Source organism: Podarcis liolepis, assembly GCF_965112155.1.
Source record: "Podarcis liolepis genome assembly, chromosome: W".
Taxonomy (NCBI): Eukaryota; Metazoa; Chordata; class Lepidosauria; order Squamata; family Lacertidae; genus Podarcis; species Podarcis liolepis.
This window is the reverse complement of record NC_139568.1, coordinates 27,293,005-27,308,292: the sequence shown is the minus strand read 5'-3', so window position 1 is coordinate 27,308,292 and position 15,288 is coordinate 27,293,005.

Genomic DNA, 15,288 nt, shown 5'->3' with positions numbered 1-15,288 from the left:
CCACATGCAGCTGCTGGGTGACCTTGGGCTAGTCACACTTCTCTGAAGTCTCGCAGCCCCACTCACCTCACAGAGTGTTTGTTGTGGGGGAGGAAGGGAAAGGAGAATGTTAGCCGCTTTGAGACTCCTGAAGGGGAGTGAAAGGCGGGATATCAAATCCAAACTCTTCTTCTTCTTCTTCTTCAAAGTTGAACCATTATTGTGCCCACATAGTCAGGATCCAGAACTCCTGGAATAACCTTGATTTCCTTCTTTTGCAACAGAAAATTGGGGTAAAATTAAACCTGCGACTTTAGGAGGTAGTGGGCCCGCCAATTGGGTGGGCATAAGCACAATTTCACCAGGTAAAACAGTGTCTTTGGTTTCTTGATTAATTAAGTCGATGGTAAAATCAGAGCGTGTATCCTTTGAGATGGTTTTAATAGTGGAGACTAACGGCGGAGGGCTCCCTATTTGTCCTGGCCCGGGAGTGGGGCCCCTAAGGAGTTTCCCGAACTCCTGCACTGATTTGCCCAATGATAGCCTTTACCGCACTTCGGGCATTTCTTGGAAGGTTTAGCCTTATTGGCATCACCATTCCTGTTTGCACCCCTGCCAGGGGCTCTGCATTGTTTAGCAAAATGACCTGGGCACTTGCAGTTGAAGCAGTTCCCAGTGGACTTGTTGCCAGCCTGGATGGCACCGGCAAGCAAGGACATCGCATGACTCTGGCTTCCAACATCTGCACAGGCTTGAATCATATCGGCCAGGTCATATTTAGGGTGATGTATGATCGACTGCAAACCCTTTTTGCAGTCAGTACTTGCATTTTCGAAAGCCAATTTTTTCATCAATTCATTTTGAGTTGTAGTGTCATCAATCTGCCTAGTGACTGATTCTTTCAATCTATCTATAAATTGATGGTAGGGGTCCGAATGTTGTTGCTTAATATTAAGAAAGGAGCTAAGTGGTTGTCCTGAGACAGGGACTTTGCGAAAGGCGCGTTGCACACAGGTCGCGGTGTGACTAAAATGTAAAGGTGTTAATTGCGCTTGGGCTGGTATATTATCATACGGACCAGCACCAAAGAGTTGGTTGGCTGAATGCTGTGGATCAGCCAGGGCTACTGCACAATGCTTAAATTCACTTTCAAAAACTACATACTGAGCCGGGGATAACAGCATGCGCATCAGATCTTTCCAATCTTGAGGTAGCATTGTATAACCAGTTGCTATTCCCTCCAGCATTCCTGTCACATAAGTGGATTTTAGGCCGGAATCAGTAATGGCTTTCCTTAATTCTCTCAGAATAGAATAAGGAACCGTCTCATACATAATTTGTTGTTGCGCAGTGCCAGGGTTAGTATAAGAAATAGGGAAAGCAGACGGCAGTTCCCCGGCCCACCCCGCCTCCTCCTCCAAGGAAAGAATTCCTTCCTGTCTAGCTTGAAAAAGTGCAGCACGCACAACTCCTGTAGGAGCAGGCGAAGGATGGAGGGAAGGGGGGATGGGGGGGTGTGGGCTGAGGCGAAGGGGGGTTAGAGAAAGTTGCGATGGAGGCAAAAGCTTTGGGTAAGGAGGTAGATTGTCTGTTGCCGCTAAAAGGGCAGGTGGCAGGGCAGTTGGTGGGGAATTGTCTGGTGCGGGTGCCGACGGAGACGCCTGGGGACCTAATCTAGCGACGGCATCCGCACACTTCTGCCAAGTGAGCAGACAATGAATCGGACCCCTCGGTTCTGCGAAGAGGGTTTTTCTGATTTTTTGCCAAGTCTCCATCCCCAAGGACCCTATTTCTGGGTACCAGGGGCACTCACAAGCAATATGACATAACAATCGTTCAATTTCTTTCAAGGAACTATGCGCACCTGTTACTCTCTGTCTGACTAAATGAAACAGTTCTTTAGCATGCTCTTTGGGGGATTTTGTAAGCTCCCCCCCCCCATACTCACGGTGTAGCGCGCTGAGACTTTTCCAGTCAAGTGAAGAATGAGGCTGCCTAAAGGGATCTGGCACGTCGAGGGTCACCAGATGTTGAGTTGAAATGAACGACAGACGAGTAGGTAGGTGTCATACGGGAGGCGTCTCTCGAGCAAGCCTCGGAGACTCCCTTTTATTGGATATTATACAGCGTTTGCCACGTGTGTGCTTGTTGCTGATTGGTTAACATAAGCACAAATCAAGGGTTGCATATAAGACATTAATTATTGCATATAAGACATTAATCATAGACAGGTTAAAGGTTGGGAAAAGGAACGGGGAGTTTACACAGGCATGGTTTCGGACTGCCCGTACCAGAGTGGTACGAAAAGGAATGTACAAGGAGGGGTAAGTACAGATTGATATGGTGTGAACTCAAGGTGAACAGAACATACCAGGGTGATGAGGGAATGTCTTAGCATCAGCACGGTTTGTGCAGCATGAGCAGAACAAAGCTTAGAAGCAAGACTTCCCATCATGCCACAGTTATGTGCAGAAGCAATGCTTCCCATCATGCCATGGTCATGTGCAAAAGCAATTCTTTCCTTCAACACCCGTTTTGGGTGGCATGGCCATCTTAATTATGGGAAAATAAAGACGCATAGGAGTTTTTCAAATCATATAATAAGAAATGCTATATATAAGGTATGGGGAAAATACAAAAGATATTTGGAACAGAAAACCCCAAGATGGAACTCTCCACTAGAAGCAATCACTGTTAAAAAAAGCAACAACATCAAAGAGAACTGGATAACGTATAACACAATATTAAGGGGGGAGGAGGAGGGTCAGCTAATATTGATAAGTTATGAGAAAATAAAAGATCAGTTTTCTAGTTGGCTAGATGACTTCCAGGTGAATGAAGTGTTCAGACAGGATAAGCAGATAGGTTTTGAAAAGGAGCCTTCAAGCTTTGACAGAGAACTACTGAATAGTAAAACCAAAATAATCGCAAAAATGTATAGACTTCTTTTAGACTGCGAAGTAATGGATGAGGAGGTTAAGGGTTCAATGATAAAGTGGGCCCAAGATGTGGGCCGTCCAATTATGCTAAAAGATGGGGAAAACTGATGGAATGTAAATTTGAAATTTACAGCCAGCTATAATATAAGAGAGAACATGATGAAAATGGCTTATAGGTGGTACCTCACTCCTTCCAGATGATCAAGAATGTATAAAAATTTGGCGAATGCTTGTTGGAGATGTGGAGGAAATAACGGTGACATGAGCCACATGTGGTGGACGTGTGAAAAGATTAAGATTTTTTTGGGGGGGGAATATACCATGAATGAAAAAAGATGATGGGGATAACTTTTACGAAAAAACCGGAGGCATTTCTGTGAAGTATTTTAGATAAAGAGATCCCCAAAAAATCTAAGAGAGGTATTCTTGTAAGCAACCGCAGCAGCTCGTATACTTGTGGCCAAGGGATGGAAAGATCACGAGGCTCCAAAAATAACAGATTGGCAAATCAAATTACAGGAATTGGTGGAGACGGCTCAATTGACTAGCAAACTCAGAGGAATCTCAAAGCTAAAATTTGCAGAAAAATGGGATGGTTATACAAGATATGTTCAAAAATACAATAATAGTTTTGACTCCGTGCTAGCAATCGAGTGATAAAGGAACTAAAAGGAGGTGGACAGCAATTAAGGATTTATTATGTTTTCAGAATGTATTGGAAAATTTATATAGAAAGGATTATTGTTTTGTGTACATTCCATTGTAAGAATGGAAACAGAGCCAGAGCCACAGCCTCAGCCTAAGTCTGAGACAGTCCTTGATAGAGTGCCAGAGCCAGAACCAGAGCGAGACCCTGAATCAGTGCCAGAACCAAGCCCTCATTCAGAACCAGAGCCTGAGAAAGAGCCAGAACCAGAGCAACAGCCACAGCCACAGCTTGAGTCTGAAACAGCCCTTGATAGAGAGCCAGAATCAGAGAATCAGAATCAGAGTCAGAACCAGATCTTCGGTAAAGAATGTGGAGTTTGGAACTGACAGGGTTAAAACTCCGTGGTGTCCTGTATCTGGGAGGAGCTTGTCGCAGAGAAGTGCGTCACAGTCTGTGTCACTGTTCAGACTTGCTTTCGCTTCTGCGTAAGACGCAGCTCAGCTCAGAGGCTGCGTGTGTGCTTTTGGAGCACAGAGAATGTCGGAAGTTTCTGATGGATTTACTGCTTGTAAATAAACGCTTCTAGAGATAAGAACCGAACTGTCTCCTGACGTGATTTATCCCTTAACTCACACGGACGCAGGACCGCTGCTACTCTGCTCTTCCTGCCAGGTCAGCTCCCAAACAGAGTTGCGCAGGGGAAGCCTGACTGGACGCAGGATTAATTTTCCCAAAGGTTATAGAAGTTACGCGTCTCCTGACAAGTGTGAGAAGGGAGGAAGACTGCCAGCGTTGCGTTGCTGAGAGCTCCTGCCAGGAAAGGCAGTGGGGAATGCTGGAGAGCGGAGCCAAAAGCCAAGGAAGACGGCTGCTTCGGAGGTCCAGATTGCTGGCAAACGCGTGAGTACGCTTGAAGCCCCGGTGGGTGGAAGATGGCTGCTGCCCAGGCACAGCAGGGCCATGAGAGCTTTAATATCCCCTTCGAAAGACTGAATGGGGCCAATTGGGAAGCCTGGAGTAAGCGCATGTACTACTGGCTGGCAGAAAAGAAGCTGTGGGAGTGTACACAAGCCGGTCCAGTTTTTGCCCAGCCCAGTGAGAGGTCTGCAGGAGCAGTGGGCGCTTGTGAGGCAGACGTGGCTGATGCTCTGGAGAGAGAGCAAAGGGTGCTAGCCATTTTAAGGGCCAGCGTTGATGCTTGGCTGTTGCCAAAGATCCAAGGGAAGAAGCCCAGGCACTGAAGACGGCATGTCAGGCCGCAGTGGGAGCCAGACCAGAGGGGGCTAAGAGATGCCCAGAGAGAGCACTAAGCCCAGAGGGGGCTGGGACTGTTCCGGGAAGCTGTTTCTATGCTTCAACACGTCTGTGTGATGGTCCTGGAGAGAGGCTGAGAGCTGGGAAGAGGAAGGCAGTTGCAGACCGTTCCTCAGGCAGCTGGGCCCCCAGGAGTGGAGGTGCAGGCCGATCCAAGAGCTCTGGGAAAGCCAAAGTCTCCAAGAGTTGTTTGTGCTCTGAGGCGAAGTCCAACAGCGAAGGGCATTGTTCTGTAGAGGCCCAGGAAGGCAAGGATACCGGCCGGCATGGAATGTCAACAAAGCAGATAAGCGGCGGTTCCAGGGCCGGTTCCCAGCAGAAACGTGGGAAAGCAGCAGGCCAGGAGAAAAACAAAGACAAGGCGTCTTATCACCTCACAGCTGCGATGGTGTCTCTGAGAAAAGGCAAAAGCCTTGGTCGGGGGGAGGCTGTGGCCATGGCAACCGGTGGGAGTGCGAGCAAGGCCTTGGCAACTGTGGAAAACAGCCAGAGAGACACTTTATCTCTTGTTGTCGATACGGGAGCCTCACATTGCCTCGTGACCTCCAGAGGGCTTCTGAGGAATTGCAAGAGAGTTAAAACTGGACGCTACGTCACATTAGCAGATGGATCTCAGAGACAGCTAACTGAAACTGGTTTTTTATACTGTCCCTTTATAGATCATGAGGTGCAAGCTTTTGTGGTTCCTGAGCTTGCACATTCTCTTTTAAGTGTATCAGCTCTTATGGCTGATGGTTTTGATGTTCTGTTCTCTAACAATCTGTGTTCCTTCTACAGGAATGGGAAGAAGATCTACAGTGTTGAGAGAAAAGACAGGCTCTTTCTGGTGCAGATGCCTATTGAAAATGGGACTGGTGGGGAAATGGGGCTGGTGGAAAATGGGGCTAGTGGAAAGTCCAGTGAAGACGCTCAAGTGCAGTGTGCAAATGTCCCAACACACCATGATTGTTTACACCTCTGGCACAGACGCTTCGGACATGCAGGGTGGTCGTATGTAAAAAGGGCCACAGAGAACACAATTGGATGTGGGTTCAAAGCATGTGATAGATACTTAGATTGTCAAGCCTGTAGGCAATCAAACGTCAAAACATGCACATACCCCAGGTCAGAGAGGAGGACCAGCAAACCCTTTGAACTTGTGCATGCAGATTTATCAGGACGCATGCCAACACCTTCTTTAGCTGGGTCTAAATGGGTTCTGGTTCTGATTGGTGATTTTTCAAGGCATTCTTGGGTTTTCTCGCTTCAACAAAAGTCAGAAGCAGCTGCACTGATCAGGGATTGGATCACAGCGGTAGAGCTGCAGTTCTCTACCAGGGTGATTTCCTTTCAATCTGATCGCGGGGGGGGGGGGGGAGTTCACGGGTTCTGCGCTGCAATCGTTCTTCAGGCAGAAAGGTATCAGTCATCGATTGACTGCCCCCTACTCTCCGCAACAGAACGGAGTTGCAGAGAGAAAGCTTCGCACGCTAAAGGAAGCAGCGAATGCTATGTTGGCAGACTCGGGTTTGCCACAGCGTTTTAGGGCTGAGAGTTATAAGGCAGCATGTTTTCTGCAGAATAGGGTGTACAATTCCAGTGTAGGCAACACACCATATTTCTTGTTGCATCAGAAGAAACCGAAAGTGGATTTCCTGCGAGTGTTTGGCTGTGAGGCTTGGGTCCTCATTCCAAAGGTCATGCGCAGAAAGGGTGAGCCAAGATCTAGGAAGATGATCTTTGTAGGCTATAAGCCGGGTTCAAAGTCGTGGCGTTTCGCATACCCTACTGGCAACCAGTCTAAGCTGCTTATTAGCGGCAGTGCTGAGTTTTGCGAGCAGAGTGGGTGGAAAAGTCTTCACGGGAACCCGGATGTTCTGTTAGACTCAGATGAGGAAGAGGAGGAGGATGAAGCTGAACCTGTTGCTGAGGTGGACAGTACACAGCCACAGAGTCCAGAGCCGGGATCTCCAAGGCAGAGGTTCCGAACCTCTCCAAAAGGGAGTCCCATGATCCCTCCTCAGGTCTCTGTCAAGTCTGAGCCCAGGAGTGAGCCATCCTCGCCAGCAGACCCAGCTGTGCGGCCAAAAAGGCACAGCAGGTCAGAGGGGGAGGTTTCTGACACAGAGGATGGTGTAGCTGGCCCAAGTGAATCAGGCGCAGTTCCAGAGTTCACGCTGAGGAGGTCAGCAAGGTCAACCAAGGGTAAGCCACCGGAAAGGTATGAAGCCACTAGTGTCTGGGTTGGTGTGGCTAGATGTGAACCTGAATCCTTTGAGGATATTCAGAAGTTGCCTCAGGACGAAGCCAGAAAATGGCATGAGGCGGTGCAGAAGGAGATGAACTCAATGGAGTCTCTTGGTGTGTTCTCACTCACTCAGCTGCCGGCTAACAAGCAAGCCGTGAGTTGCAGGTGGGTTTACCGACTTAAACCCACAGAAGCTGGAGAACCACAGTATAAAGCGAAGTTAGTGGCCCGAGGATTCACACAGAGGAAGGGTGTTCACTTCACAGAGGTCTATTCGCCGACCTCAAGGGCCGAGACTCTGAGAACGCTTTTGGCAATAGCAGCACAGAGAGGTTGGAAGGTGAACCATTTTGATGTAGATGTCGCCTACCTGAACTCAGATCTCCAGGAGGAGTTGTACATGCTTCCTCCTCCAGGGTTTGAAGTCAGTGAGCCAGGCGTCGTGTGGCGGTTGCACAAATCCATCTATGGATTACGCCAATCTGCCAGGAATTGGAATATGTGTCTACATGAAGCCTTAGAAGAGCTAGGTTTTAAGAGATCTCTTGCAGACAGTTGTCTTTACATTAGAGATTCAGGCTTGAAACAGCAAGTGGTTCAGGGGTTTGTTGATGATATCTTGATCATGGCACAGACAAGTAAACAAGTGGAGAAGTTTGCTAAGGAGCTTGGAAAGCGGTTCAAGCTCAAGCAGCTTGGAGACGTCAAGTCGTATTTAGGCTTAGAGATCACAAGAGTAAGTGATGGAAGCTTTTTGCTTCGCCAGAAAGGTAAGATCGAACAGTTGCTTGAGAAGTTCAGGATGTCTGATTGTGCAGGTGCCAAGTCACCCATGGAGGCTGGATACGTGAAGGAGTGTCAGCAAGTAGAACGCGTTGTGTTCGAAAATACTGAACTCTTTCAATCAGCTCTGGGTAGTCTGTTGTATCTGTCACAGTGGAGCAGACCAGACATAGCGTTTGCTGTCAATCTGCTCAGTAGAGAGGCTTCAAGTCCTAGTGTGCAGGCCTGGAATGGTATTAAACGGGTGCTTCGTTACCTGCAAAATACCAAAGATTTTTGCCTCAAGATGTCAGCTAAGGGTGGTGTCAAGCTGACCGCGTGGGTAGATTCGGACTGGGCTAACCTTCAGGATCGCAAATCAGTGTCAGGCCTAGTGGTGAAGTTTGGGGACTCAGTGATTGGGTGGAGGTCCCAGAAGCAAAGTCTCATAGCGCTTTCGTCTACTGAAGCTGAGTTCAGTGCGGTATCAGAGGTTTGCAGAGAGCTGGAGTTCTATGTGTGTTTGGTCGAGGAAATCTGTGGAGGGAATTGTCTACCCGTTGTGGTGCATGAAGACAATCAACCGTGCCTCAAATTGGCCCGAGACGGGGCAATTCAAGGCGAGGACCAAACATTTGGACATACGTTTCCGGAATGTATGTCAGAGCGTTCATGAGGGGCTAGTTGCTCTGAAATACTGTCCCTCAACCAAGAACCTCGCTGATGGTTTCACAAAACCATTAACCTTCCAGAAGCACGAGGAGTTCTATGAGGGTCTGTGTATGGGGAAAGCATTGTTGGCTATTGTCCCCAGATGCAGGACAAGAGGGGGTGTGGAGTTTGGAACTGACAGGGTTAAAACTCCGTGGTGTCCTGTATCTGGGAGGAGCTTGTCACAGAGAAGTGCGTCACAGTCTGTGTCACTGTTCAGACTTGCTTTCGCTTCTGCCTAAGACACAGCTCAGCTCAGAGGCTGCGTGTGTGCTTTTGGAGCACAGAGAATGTCGGAAGTTTCTGATGGATTTACTGCTTGTAAATAAACGCTTCTAGAGATAAGAACCGAACTGTCTCCTGACGTGATTTATCCCTTATCTCACACGGACGCAGGACCGCTGCTACTCTGCTCTTCCTGCCAGGTCAGCTCCCGAACAGAGTTGCGCAGGGGAAGCCTGACTGGGCGCAGGATTAATTTTCCCAAAAAGAGGTGGTCTGGTCTTAGCGCAACTGCTCCTCCCACCCGCAATAACAGAGATTGGGTGTTCCAATACATCCCCCCGTAGGGAACCTGCCCCAGCCATTCTGTTGGCTGAGGCCCCCTCCCAGGCAGCCCTGACCCTTTCCCCTTAAAAAGCAAAATACAAACTATACAATAACCTAAAAAAATAGTAAAAGAAAAACAAAGCAAGAAACAATTATGCTAAACTTAACATAATCCCCGCCCCAACTAAACATTTCTCCCACCCCAGAAAGAAAACAACAACAACAACAACAACAACAACAAACCATCGTTTGAGGTGCAACAGAGACACAGCCAGAGAGAGAGAGAGACCCTGAATCAGTGCCATAACCAAGTCCTCATTCAGAACCAGAGCCCGAAAAAGAGCCACAGCACGAACCAGAGCAACAGCCACAGCCACAGCCTAGAGCCACAGCCTGAGTCTGCAACAGTACTTGATACAGTGCCGGAGCTGGAGCTGGAGCCCTTGATAGAGAGCCATGTTCGGTAGATTTATTGCTTTATTGTTCGGTACCCAGCCACGCTTCCCCTGGGAGCCTCTGTAGATCGTAAAGCAATTAGCAGAAGTACACAGCGGCGTGTGTCGAGAGAGCAGTAAACAAGTCCCACACGTTTCTTCTGTCCTACTATCCCTTTATTTGCTCAAATATAGTGTGTTTACAATTCACAAAGACCATCAGATTCAAGCTGCATTTTCTCTGCATCCTTCTCTCTCAGTGCAGCGGCTGAACTGCTTTCGGTTCCCACTCAGCTCACAGCACTCCAAGCTGCTTTCGTCACGTCCTGGCTTACTTTCCTTGTAAGCGCCTCCTCTCAGGCTTGAGGCACAGGAGGTTACCCCTTCACTACACCCAACAAGCCAGAATCAGAGAATCAGAATCAGAGTCAGACCAGATCTTCGGTAAAGACGTGGTCTGGTCTTAGCGCAACTGCTCCTCCCACCCGCGATAACAGAGACTGGGTGTTCCAATACATCCCCCCGTAGGGAACCTGCCCCCGCCATTCTGTTGGCTGAGGCCCCCTCCCAGGCAGCCCTGACCCTTTCCCCTTAAAAAGCAAAATACAAACTATACAATAAGCTAAAAAAATAGTAAAAGAAAAACAAAGCAAGAAACAATTCTGCTAAACTTAAAATAATCCCCGCCCCAACTAAACATTTGTCCCACCCCAGAAAGAAAATAACAACAACAATAACAACAAACCACCGTTTGAGGTGCAACAGAGACACAGCCAGAGCCAGAGCGAGACCCTGAATCAGTGCCATAACCAAGCCCTCATTCAGAACCAGAGCCTGAAAAAGAGCCACAGCCCGTACCAGAGCAACAGCCACAGCCACGAGCCACAGCCTGAGTCTGCAACAGTACTTGCTACAGTGCCGGAGCCTGAAACAGAGACACAGCCTCAAACAGAGCCTGAGCCTGAAACAGAGGCAGAGCCACAGCCACAGCCTGAGTCTGAAACAGTCCTTGATCGAGTGCCAGAGCCAGAGCGAGACCCTGAATCAGAGTCAGAGTGAGACCATGAGTCAGAGCCAGAGCCAGAGCCAGAGCCAGAGCCAGAGCCTCATTCAGAGCCAGAGCTGAAAGAAAGCCAGAGCCAGAGCCAGAAATGGGGCTTGATACAGGGCCGGAGCGCAAAACATAGCTGCAGCCACAGCCTAGAGCCACAGCCTGAGTCTGCAGCAGTACTTGATACAGTGCCGGAGCTGGAGCTGGAACCAGAGCCAGAGACACAGCCAGAGCCAGAACAAAACCCTAATTCAGAACCAGAGCCTGAAAGAGAGCCAGACCCTGAAACATAGCTGGGTCAGAGGCAGAGGAAGAGCCATCATGAGACCCTGAATCAGAGTCAGAACCAGATCTTCATTCAGAACCAGACCCTCAAAGAGAGCCAGAGCCACAGACGGAGCCTAGAGCCACAGCCGAGATCCACAGCCACAGCCGAGATCCACAGCCACAGCCGAGATCCACAGGCTGAGTCTGAAATAGTGCTTGATAGAGTGCTGGATCCTGAAACAGAGACACTGTCTGAAACTGAGCCTGACGCTTAAAGGTAGCCAGGGGCAGCGGGAGAGGCAGAGCCTGATACAGTGCTTGATACAGCATAGGAGCCTGAAGCAGAGACACAGCCAGATCCAGAGGCACAGCCATAGCCAGAACAAAACCCTAATTCAGAACCGGAGCCAGAAACAGTGTTTGATAGAGTGCCAGAGCCTGAAACAGAGGCAGAGGCAGATACAGTGGTGCCTCACAAGACGAAAGGAATCCGTTCCGCGAGTCTCTTCGTCTTGCGGTTTTTTCGTCTTGCGAAGCAAGCCCATTAGCGGCTTAGCAGATTAGCGCTATTAGCGGCTTAGCGGGCTTAGCGGATCAGCTGATAAGCGGCTTAGCGGATCAGCTGTTAAGCGGCTTAGCGGCTTAGGATCAGCTGATAAGCGGCTTAGCGGCTTGGGAAAAAGGGGGGGGGAAACCCCGCAGGAACTCGCAAGACATTTTCGTCTTTCAACCAAATCCTCTAGAGGGGGAACTCTCCAGAGTTCTTGCAACAAAATGTCTCTTTAAAGTAATTCCAACTTTCCTGTTGTAACAATTCCCCCCAAGTCTTATAATCCAGTAACTCTGTAACTTTCACAAAGTTAAGTTAAGTTGAGTTAAGTTTCAGTTTAAACAAAGTGACAGTCCTCTGATTGGCTTCCCTGTCAAGGCAGTCCGTTCCCAGGGTTTTAAGACAGCAAATTGTATTTCCAAAAAAGTTCCTTTTTCATGCAGGTATATCAAATAAATCTTCCTCCCCCTCTGCTCCTGCATGCATGAGGGGGATTTCAAATTCAATGTCAGGTTTGCTAATTTTCAAAGTAATCCTCTTAGGTTACGCTTTGCACTCTCTTTGCTTTGATCTCTCTGCAGTCCGGAAAGGCAGACTTCCTTATTTTTTGCCTTTCCCGTTTCCGGCCAAATTGTCCAATTTATTTGTTCCAATTTCAATTTGTTATTTGTATCCTACTCACGGGTAGTTGTTTTCAGTCCGAATTGCAGGAAGGAATCAGCGCTCTCCGACAATGGCGATGCGGCTTCGCTCCACGGGCTTGAATGACGACTCTCAGCACCGCTCCTCACCCCGCTGCTGTTTCGGAGCCTTTAAAAAGGCTCCTTCGCGATTTCGAGGGGGGGCAAAGGTGCCCGCCGAGTCTCCTTGTTCACAGGCTTCCGCGCCTGTGACTTTTAAGGGTCTCCGCTTCGCCGTAGCGGTCAGACCTGAACTCGCGGAGCAGACTCCCTCCGGAGCTCGGAGGGGAATCCGCCATTAATCGCTGGCGCTGACCGGAAGTCCTCTATCATTCGGACTGAAACTACCGATTACTGACGAACAACTACTCGGAGCGGCAGGAGGGACAAGTAAATAACTGTAAGATGGCTTTGCAACTTCTAAGCTGGAACTGCAATGGTCTCAACCTTCCCCGAAAGAGGAGAAATGTGTTTCATATATTGAAAAAAGAACATTTGGACTTGATTTGTTTACAAGAAATGCATGTGACAATGTTACATAGAAAATTACTTATTAACAAAAGGTTGGGACAAGAATTTATTTTCTCTGACAAAGTTAAGAAAAGAGGAGTTGTGATTTATGCAAAGGAAAAATTGCTACCAAAATTGATGTTTAAGGATGAACAAGGAAGATTTCTGGCAATCAAAATTCAAGCTCAAGGAGAAAAATTTCTGATCGTGGGAATTTATGCACCAAATGAGGGGAAATCTGAATTTTTTAAGAAGCTGCATGAGATCCTACTGGAACATTTGGATTACAATTTAATTCTGATGGGGGACATGAATGGAGTAGTATCTACAAATATGGATAAAGCACAAAGACAGGTAATCTCTAAAAATGGGAGACTACCAAAGACTTTCTTTGAAATGACTGAAAATATGGACTTGATTGACATTTGGAGAACAAAGAACCCTCTCGAGAGAGAGGGAACTTTCTTTTCTGAAGCTATGAAGACATGGACCAGAATCGACCAAATATGGGTTACTAGTGGGATGGCCCCAAAGATAAAGAAAGTGGAAATCTGCCCAAAAACCTGCTCCGACCATAATGCTGTAAAGATGGAGATGAAGTTAACAACAGCTGGCTCCTTCAGATGGAGGATGAATGACACCTTATTTAGAGATGAAGAAGTTTACAAAAAGGCCCAAAAAACCTTGAGAGACTATTTTGAAATAAATTTAAAAACAGAGGTTGAAAAAAGAGTAATCTGGGACGCAAGTAAGGCTATTATGCGAGGATTTTTGATACAACAAAATACAGTAAAGAAGAGAAGTCAAAATGAGAAAAAGGACAAGATTTTGGAAAAGATAAAAGAAGGAGAAAAGAAATTAAGATCTAAACCAAAGTCCCAAGAGATTTTGAGAGAAATTAAGTTATACCAGACACAATATATGGAATTGATGAATCAAGAAATAGAATGGAAGATTAAACAAATGAGACAAAGGACATTTGAATCTGCAGACAAATGTGGTAAACTTCTGGCTTGGCAATTGAAGAAAAGACAAAAATTAAACACGGTTACAAGCCTAGAGGTTGAAGGAAAGAACATTTATAAGCCAAATGAGATTAGAAACTGCTTCCAGAGTTATTTCAAAAAATTATACTCACAAGGGCCACAGAATGAAGGGGATATAGATGAGTTTCTCAAGAAATATGGATTACAAAAAATCTCTCATCAAAGGAAAATAGATCTAAATCAGAAAATAACTGAACAAGAGATAGAAGATGCCATTCAAAACATGCAACTGGGCAAATCTCCAGGACCAGATGGGTTGACTTCCAGATATTACAAAGCTTTGAAGGAGTGGCTGTTACAACCTCTGAAGGAAGTCTGTAATGAAATTTTGGAGGGGGAAAAGGCACCAGAATCGTGGAAAGAAGCTTATATTACACTCATACCGAAAACAGAGACTGAAAAGACTCAGCTTAAGAACTACCGCCCTATATCATTACTTAATGTGGATTATGAAATTTTTGCAGACATTTTGGCAAAAAGATTGAAAAAAGTACTGATGGAAGAGATTCATAAGGACCAAGCAGGCTTTCTCCCAGGAAGGCATTTGTCAGATAATGTGAGGAATATAATAGACATTTTGGAACTACTAGAAGTGAACATAAATACTAAAGCAGTACTGATATTCGTGGATGCGGAGAAAGCCTTTGACAATATTTCTTGGAGTTTTATGAAGAAGAATCTACATGGGATGGGGGTAAGACAAGGATTTGAGAATGGTATGGGTGCAATATATTCAGAACAAAAGGCTAAATTAATTGTAAATAATGTGATAACGGAAGAATTTAAAATAGAAAAAGGGACACGACAGGGGTGCCCAATTTCCCCATTACTTTTCATATCAGTCCTGGAGGTTTTGCTAAATATGATTAGAAGGGACCAGCTGGTTAAAGGGGTACAGGTCAGAGCTAAACAGTACAAACTGAGGGCTTTTGCAGATGATTTGGTACTTACGTTACAAGAGCCAGACACTAGTGCGAAAAGGGTTTTAGAATTAATTCAAGAATTTGGTCAAGTTGCAGGATTCAAGTTGAATAAACAAAAAACTAAGGTATTGGAGAAAATCTTAACAGCTATCGAAAGGGAGAGGTTCCAAAATGAAACAGGGTTGACCGTGGTTAAGAAGGTGAAATACTTGGGGATTAATATGACATCCAAGAATGTGAATTTATTTAAAGATAATTATGAGAAATGCTGGACAGAAGTTAAAAAAGATCTAGAAATATGGTCAAACTTAAAGCTTTCCTTGTTAGGCCGAATTGCTGTTATTAAGATGAATGTATTGCCTAGAATGTTATTTTTATTTCAAGCATTGCAAATTGTTGACAAGATGGACTGTTTCAAGAGGTGGCAGAAAGACATTTCGACATTTGTCTGGCAGGGCAAAAAAACCAGAATAAAATTTAAAATTTTAACGGATGCAAAGGAAAGAGGGGGATTTGCCCTGCCGGACTTTAAACTTTACTATGAATCAGCAGCTCTTTGCTGGATGAAAGATTGGTTGCTCCTCGAGAATACAGATATTTTGGATTTGGAAGGTTTTAACAATGTATTTGGATGGCATGCATATTTATGGTATGACAAGGTCAAAGCGCATAAAGCTTTTAAAAATCATATTGTTCA